Here is an 8796-nt window from a genome sequence, read left to right on the forward strand (position 1 = left end):
TGTGGTTTAGGACAGATGTTTGTCATCAGTGTTCACCAGAAACAAAACTGCTTTAGTATAACTGTTCCACTGAAAAATAAGTCTCTAATGAATTAACTATTTTAACACGTAACGTTCAATGTTTTCATTCTTTTTTCTTAAACCAACTTTTTGCATCTAAACACTGGGAAAACGGTTACATTCTGTGACATTATGTTGTGTTCTCTAGTATGATCCTGTTGTAAAGATCATCACTATTACAATATAATGACAATATAGGATTCATCAGGTTTAATAAAAAAAATACATAACAGCAACAAAAAACTAACATTGAAGTAGAGCTGAAATAAAATTCCAATAATATTGATTGTTTCAGTCATTTTTCAACATTCTAGAATTTCACCGTCTTTAACATTATTTGCAGCTTTTCTCTGTCATATATGATGTTAAGTGGAATATTTTTGGGTTGTTGGTATAACAAAACAAGAAATGTTAAGATGCTCTATTGGTTGCAATTTGAATGGCCATATTTGTACTATTTCATATGCAAAACAATGAATCGAAACAATCAAGAAAATACACAGTTTAATCAATAATGAAGCACACCAGGCAATTGTCTCAAATCCCTTTTATTATTTCATGAAGTGAACTCCTGCATGCACACTCTAAACATTTGCAGGGAGAGAGCTCTTCAATTTAATTAATCAGTTTAATGGAGTTCCAAACAATTAAGACAGACAGTCTATCTTCCTCCTGCAATGAGCAGATTACATTTGGGGAAGTGATGTGAGTATGTGAAGCATCTTCATAGGTAGAAATGAAGATTTTGGATTTTCTCAGAAGTAGCAAACAAAAGGATCAACCTATTTTATTACAACACGCGCTTTATGGATTACTTCCTGTTTCAGTAATGAGAGTGATTTGGTTTGGATGCCTTGTATTTCTGTAACAGTTGGCTGTAGTAGCTTATCTCCCGGTGCAGAGAGAGTATTAAATCTTGATGTTACCCGAGGTGAAGGTTGAGCCGTGAGGCACAAAGGATTGGTGAGCGGAAGGCCAATTGCAAACAAGTGAGTGTGTTTTCGGAGGAGGTGATTTCGGGGAAACCAGACATTTGCTGTTTCCCAGAGACGTTTACACAAGATCTGTTGCCTTGTCCTGAGTTAACTCTGCTGATGGAAGCAACAATGGAATACACAGTTGGCCTGAAGCGCGTATGTAGAATGTTGCAACGTCACATCTCCTTTACTTCATTAAAGGAGGGTAAGTGAAGAGGGATGACTACACTTGGATGGTATTTGAACATTTAGAGTCCTGTTCAATATACAGACATGACCAATGTCAGCATCAACTGTCTGCAAAACTATCACTAAACCTACAACACGTATTATCTTCTCCCCTGTCTAATTGCGGCATATATACTGTACATAACGAAAACATTTTATAAAACCACGCCCCTGTGATTCACAATAGTGTAAAACATGTGAATAGTTACCATATGGCATACCATCTCGGTGGATACAGGGTTTGTGACGGTTTTGTGTGAGCCATTGTACCGACTAAGCATGCAAAAACCTAAAAAGTCGTAACACCCCACTAAAATAGGCTACAAAAGTTACTATTGAACCCCTGAGGAATAGTGGTTAAGACATTTACTCTTCTCTATCCATTAAAAAGCCATAATTGCCTTTACATTTAGTTGTTTTAGCCATCTTCTTGGAGTTGAAATAGTTAATTGTATGTTTATTTATCACATGAAAGGGGATAATTTACCAAATTGCAATACGTATGGCTTATGGTTTTTATGTTTACCATCATTCTGTTTTCTGATGTCTGAAGAGTTAATACGATCACATGTTTCCCAACACCGCAAAGTTTCTTTTTTGAGCTCTCCTATTCATTCCAGCCCCGCTGGAGGCCCTGAAGATAACTCAATGTGCTCCTTTCACAGTGAGTTAAGAGACCTTTGCTATTGGTCTGTATCTCTACATACACAGGACTGGTAGTCTAGCAGTGAAATCATCAGTTTAGTTAAGTCACTCTATACGTTACATTATCTGGATAACATCTCATCATTTATTTACTACTGGCTGCTTATTTGAGACCATGTACCCTATATAAATGACTAATGTTGGCTATCCTTTCACTCCTTTCTGCAGCACGCTGCCATATTAATATTGCCTTCACTAATCCTGCACCCTCCTATACCTGCAACCTCATCCTCAGTCATTTGACAGTGACCACTATTCTGTATTCTCCTCCTCATCCCTACCACATTTGATAAGAATAAACAACAGATAAGCAATACTAAAAATAGATTATTATATAGATACTATATATATTACTATATATATTATTATTATTATTATTATTATTGGAATAAAAGTCAATATAATACCAAACGTACAAGATCTAATCCGGTGCCGCATGTGTTTTTACAACAGTGTCTTCTGCAGCCTGGTGGGGCATCAGGCTCAATGGTGTAGCTGCCAATCTGCTCTAAGTAGAGCAGTATAATGTGCTGTGACCTCAGTGATAATGAAAGATAATCAAAGTCATTTCTGCCTCTCTATCTTTCCACATATTAACCACGATCCAAAGCGAACCTGCAGCCAGGGTGTCATTCTGTTTACCTTGTTATCTAAGTGTTGTCTGTTTGGGAATATTCAAACACCATCACGGAGAGGTAGTTTAAAGAAAGAGAGTAGCATGTCATGGCATCAAAGTGTCTGTCTTTAATTAATGCTATGGTCTGTGGTATGTGATATGTGGTATGTGATGTTTGTTTATGACCAAAGTATGATCAGTTGCACTTGAATATCTGCCAGTGTGGCTGCTGGGGTTCTGGTGTGACGCCAGAATGTTTTCCGTTTTTATGACACCCTCATCCTGAAGGCCACGACATTCGGGCCAAGAAAAGAAACAATAAAATGATAAGGCAAAAATGAAAAAAATCTGAAAATGCCAGTATACTTAAAGTTTAATTATATTAACGGATTTTGTTGTGCGTGTGATGTGTTTGAGAAATACAGTATCTAAATGATTATTTCCGATCTAGGGCAGAGCTGCTCTTTTAAAGCCGACAGCATCTCCTGGGCTCGTGTATCGCAGTGCATTGTTGCCAAGCTGTCCTCACTTGCCCTACCTGACTCACAGGTGGCACCGAGCCAAGACTGACTGACTGCTGGAAGGGAAACTTGCCTTCATCTGGAACATCACAGGCTGCCAGCATTAGCCAGCGCATAGACAAAATGTGACATTGTCTGTCTGTTATTTCTTCAGCAGCCTAGAAATCCAGTTTGCCAGAGTGACAGCCATTAGGTGTGATTTTTTTCTCAATTGGTGCATACACATTTCAGAGGATTGTGGAGCTACAGTACTCTGCAGAACACAGGCGTGTCATGTAAAAGGGACGTTTGTGGTGGAGAACAGAAGGTCCGTGTGAATTCATATTAAAATTCAAATTGTGTATTACCATTAGTACTTTAGTTAGTGCCCATGGATTATTTTCTTCTGATATTGTGCCCTTATATTAAAGGTCTCTGCAGAAAATAAAATTGAAATGAATGTGACGATGAGAAAATATGACAACAGGAAACGTGTCCCAGATTGCTGATGCCCCGCTAAAACTGTCTCTCCTTGTAATCACTTAGAATCTTATGACAAATGTCAATTGAAGCAGAAGTTATCGTGTTTTTTGTTGTCTTTCATTCATCTGTAACATTTGAATTGCAGCTTGGGGGAGTTTTGGGAGCGAGTAAGCATCACTGGGCCAGTGTTGCTTACTCACGTCTTGTTCCTTGTGAAAAAGTGATTTCATAAAGATTTATTAATAAGTTACCCCTTAACGTCTTCATTGTTGAGTAAGTGTACCGGTCTTCACTGTACAGGCTGGTTGACATGAATTGGCCACGACTCTGATAAACCTGGCAAGTTTTTATGCACGTTACTTTTTTGTATCCTCTGGTAGTAGACGGCCAAAACGTATAACAACCGATCATTGTTTGGGATAATCAAACAGTGTGGTGCAGGATACTTTAATTTCTCAAAATGTAATTGCTTTCGCAACAGAAAAGGAGCATATAAACCTACCCCAAAGGTACAAAGAGTCATCAGAGAAACTATCAAATCTGAAAAATATACACTCTACTAGGGACATGCTTGCGAAGAATTTGAGCATGCTCTTTCTCTAGTTTTAGTATTCTCTTAGCTGTCCAATCAAATGAGACATGGGATATTGAAAAAATAGTCTGTACTTATTCTGTCAGTCTTGTTAATCCACTTATAGGTTGCAGTCCTGCCATGATCCTACAGGGGGAGGTGTTACACTGCTGGGGCAGGACCACGAGCCAGGGATGGAGGGGGGAAGAGAGACGGAGGAGAGGGCATCTGAGGTGAATGGCAGGGTGGCAGCCGCAGCCTAAAGCCTCACCACAGCCCATTAGATTACACTGCTGGCGGTTTCAGCTCTGCAGCCCTCTCTCTAACTTTCTGGGGATGGAGTAGAGCTGTAATGTGCCTCATCTCATTATCTTCAATCAGGTATGTTGAGGTTGGAAAATAACTGATAAACACGGTCATCTTTTTCCCTGCAGGAAGCCATTGTTTAGTGTATTTTGTCTGAGGGTTTAATCTTTGCTTTTCTTGTCTCTTAAATTACCCTTTATACCCTTTGTTCTGTCTACTCCAGATGATATTGTACTGCTGTATTGTAATGAAACATTTCAGTGCAAATGCTATTATCAAACTATAGTTTATTCGATTAAAATGTCATTTTGGTGCAATTTATTATCGATCTCCATTCACTATTACACCCAGACCCACATCTATGCAAAGCTTGAATCATCAGGGATCAGTTGATCACTGACACACTATTCATGAGATAACCCAGTCAATCACAATGCACAGGGGATTTAGTGAAAATAGTAGGACACAAGTGAATGTTAAAGCTACCGTAGCTACGTCAAATTCAAGACTCAGCCAACCTTAAAACCAGAATGGACACTGCTAAATTTGCCAGAACATCTAGTGAGACCCTAACAAAGAGACTGTAGACTGGGAAGGGGTCAAAGGTTACTGACCGGAAGTCAGGGGATTTAGGCAATCAACAAAGATGTTGCCAACCACCACCATATAGAACCGCCTGTTATCAGGACCATAGACTGTATGATCAAGACACCAAACTACTTATGTTGATAACTGATGTATCTCTCAGAAGACATTTTGGAACCAGCTTTTCACAAATGACAGAGATCCTTACGATTTATTTTTGTCATGTTGGGAGAAAAAAAAGCCAACTCTCAAATAATGATATTGGTATCAGACGAGAAAAAAAAAATCTGCATCGGTCCAGGTAAAGTTGACAGCCCTACATATAAAAGCCTTAATTGACCTTGAGTAGAGATTTCAATTGCCTCAAGTATAAGCCTACTAATACCTCTGAGAGACATTGTAGGGAATCTTTAACACAGACCAGGCATACACATCACTTTGTACTAATAGGTCTTTTTCACATTAGATATTTTGACTGTACAGTACATGCATAATGATGTTCAGATTTTGTTGACAGTGTTTTAGATAGGTGTGTAGAGTTATTGATTCAGCACCTATAGTTTATGGTCATCTTTTTTGTCTCTGTGGCTGTATATCCATGAGGGTATCGGCTGAATGACAGAAACACTATTATCTATTCCACATCCTCTGTCTGAGAGCGGAGGGGTCGGTGATCATAAACGTTGAGATTTCAGGACTCTTGTGTGAGATTTGGTATATTTTAGCTCGGTGTACGTAACAAACTGGAGTGAATATCCAACGCGGGATATTTAACCTCTTTTGCGTTGCTAGGTTACTGCTGCACTGCCGATGGAGCTGTCATAATCAAGCGCACCTGCCAGCCCACGTGGCCTCAGGGCGGGTTTGTGGTCGTATTCTGTCACTTTCGACCTCGAGCGCCACTTGTTCGCCGAGAGTTGGGCTTTCCTTTCCGGCTGTACTGAGGTCAGTTTGAGGCCCATGGGAGCAACAAGTATTTGCTGTCCACACGAACGTGTGTGTCGGTTATGAGTTGCTGTCTTGGTTTATTTGCTTTGGTGTTAATTGTGGTTGCAAATTCCTTGTTTCGGCTGAGCTTCACTTTTCTGTTTGTTGTTGTTTGGCAAACATTACATTATAATGCTTTCATGGTGCTGATTATCAGGGGAAACATTTGTATTAACTATGACTTGTCTTGGTCATTTCCTGTAATATTGGCTGCATGGGGAACTCGGCATGTCTTTTCTGTATAGGACAAGCAGAAACAATTTCATTTGTGTACACACTTCAAACAAAATGAACACTTTTATTTGGAACAGTGGGCTTATGGTCAGCTGGCTTGAAACTTGTTCATGTCAGTAAAGTGCTGAGCCCCTGTATGTGATTTACCCTGCTGCTTCACTTGGCTGCACTTATACCAATGCCAATCATAATAATCACTCCCAAATATTTGCTGTGTTGAGCTTGATGTGTGCTTTTGATATGGTCTAAGCCTAGATATCACCTTCTGTGGTGTTACTTTGTGTTCACATGATAAAGCTGTTATCTGCTAACAGTAAAGACTCCTATGCAATAAAACAATAAGCGTAATGGTAAAAGAGAAGATACACTATTTCACACAGCACTTTTCATACAGTAGGAGTGTCGCTGATGTTTAACCTGGCATCTAGTAACTACATTGGTCACCAGACGAGATGTGTCTTGTGGGTTCTGGGTGGATATAACCTGAGTTTAACAGTTGCCTTGAGGAAACCCTGTCGTATTTTAGCAGCTTTTTCTAGGCAATGGAATTAATGAGATTTTTCAGCTTCTTGGTGTGCCTGAAAGATATCTGAACTGCCCTTAATGTTTGTTTGTGGAAACAATGTACATTTAAGGATGCCAACACATTTATTTTTCCGGCAACAGCGTTTCAAAAGTTTTAATCAAACTAACAGTTTTGTCCAGTTTTAACTTAATTAAATAATCCTCAGCAGAGCTGCACGAAATGTACTGTGGGATGAGCCCTTCAAACATATTAGTACTGCTAAATGTGCAATTAACCTTTGTTTTGCATTTTGCTCAGTATGTTCATGCAGCAACCAGGACATTGAGACATTGAACCTTCCAATCAGAGCAGAACAAATTTGAACAAATTAGAAACACACTTCTAGATGTTTTCGTATGGCGTACAAGCACCAATCATTTTTAATATCTGTCTTCTTGTGCACAAGAGGCACTGCTTAGACTGCGACAAACTAAACCTCAACACAAATAGAAAGATAGAGTGGGTGGCTGTTTGGGGTGGTGTTGAGTGTAACTGGGAGGACATAACACAGAGCATGCACAGTAATTCTGCTCATCAACTTCAGGCTAGTTCACCTGTTACAAAGGTATCTGGAACTTTACTTTACATTTTGACACAACACCAAATAATCTAAATGATATATTTTGTGTGTTGTAAACAGAAATCAGATTCTTATCTGCATATGCCACGAATGGTTTTTCCAACACCAACAAAAGACATATTGTAAAAATGTGCTCGTCTGTGTCTTCTAGGGGAGACAGACTCTACTTGATTTAAGCTACAGATTGTGTTATCAGTAGTTCACACTGCTGCTAGCGTTGCTTGTACATCACAGCATTGTAAGATCTATAAGTATGATTGTATATGTTTCTTTCCAAAATGCACATTTGGGAGTCCTGGTTAACTCCTGCCCTGAGATCTTTATGTACCCAAGCTTATATCATTGATTTCTTATATTTTGTAAAGCAGCGCATTTCAAATGCAATATATCTCCTTGAACTCTGGGAATCTGTGATGGAAGTCTTCCATTGTTCAATTAGGTGAAGACTATTAAGAAACTTATCTTTTCTGTTCTAGTAAGAACTTCTAAAAGCAACTTTAACCCACCCTACTTATGACCTGCCAGACTGAATAAGACGGTTTAGCGATGATAGTATGGATTGTTGTTGAAAGCATTTCATGTGCTCTCCTGACTTGAGCTGAAATCCCAGAAGGCACCAACCCTCATTCTGCCATCACCCTGGTTTAGATCATGTCTAATGTCTTGAGACAATTATTTTTCCTTAAACATACTAAATGTAACCTATGGATGAATAGCTATATGAGTGACCATATAGTGTGTGGTTGTAGGATGTAGTAATGGATTTTACTTATGTTTTTAATCTACTTCTCATATACATGGAAACATTTTTGTAACATAAGAACATTGCAGAATAGACTTGAATTGACTTACTTCCATTAAAGCATCATGCGGAGTAAATTAGGCGATCTGATAATGATCTGAAGCACTTTAGTGCTTATAGTAATATAGAATAAAAGATGTAGGGGTGTAATTATTAATCAAATATTTTTACTTGAGTCAAAAATGCTAAAGGTTTCAGGTTATACAATGATAAAACCGGCTACTTTTTATTGTCGCACAATTTAAACTGCTGAATATGGTTAGGTTCTGGATTGTTGTTTGGACTAACAGCACTTTAGGGTCTGAGTAATTTGTCATGGTGTCATGTTGGTGAACCAACTTCAATTTTGTTGTGCCACAACAATCCCTGTACATGGTACCTGACATCAACATGTTTTCAATAAGTTGAGTATGCATTGATGTTTACACATTTTAAATTTCAGAAAACTAAAATATTAGCATTGGATTGAAAATATAAATCAGCAGTCATTGTGACTTGAGGTATATGGTGAGAACAAAATACACATAACATTTGAATTTGAATTAAACAAAATATTATATTTCTATTCCAAGAAATAATATATTTGTGCTTCATCTG

Source organism: Taurulus bubalis, assembly GCF_910589615.1.
Source record: "Taurulus bubalis genome assembly, chromosome: 1".
In the NCBI taxonomy this organism is placed as follows: domain Eukaryota; kingdom Metazoa; phylum Chordata; class Actinopteri; order Perciformes; family Cottidae; genus Taurulus; species Taurulus bubalis.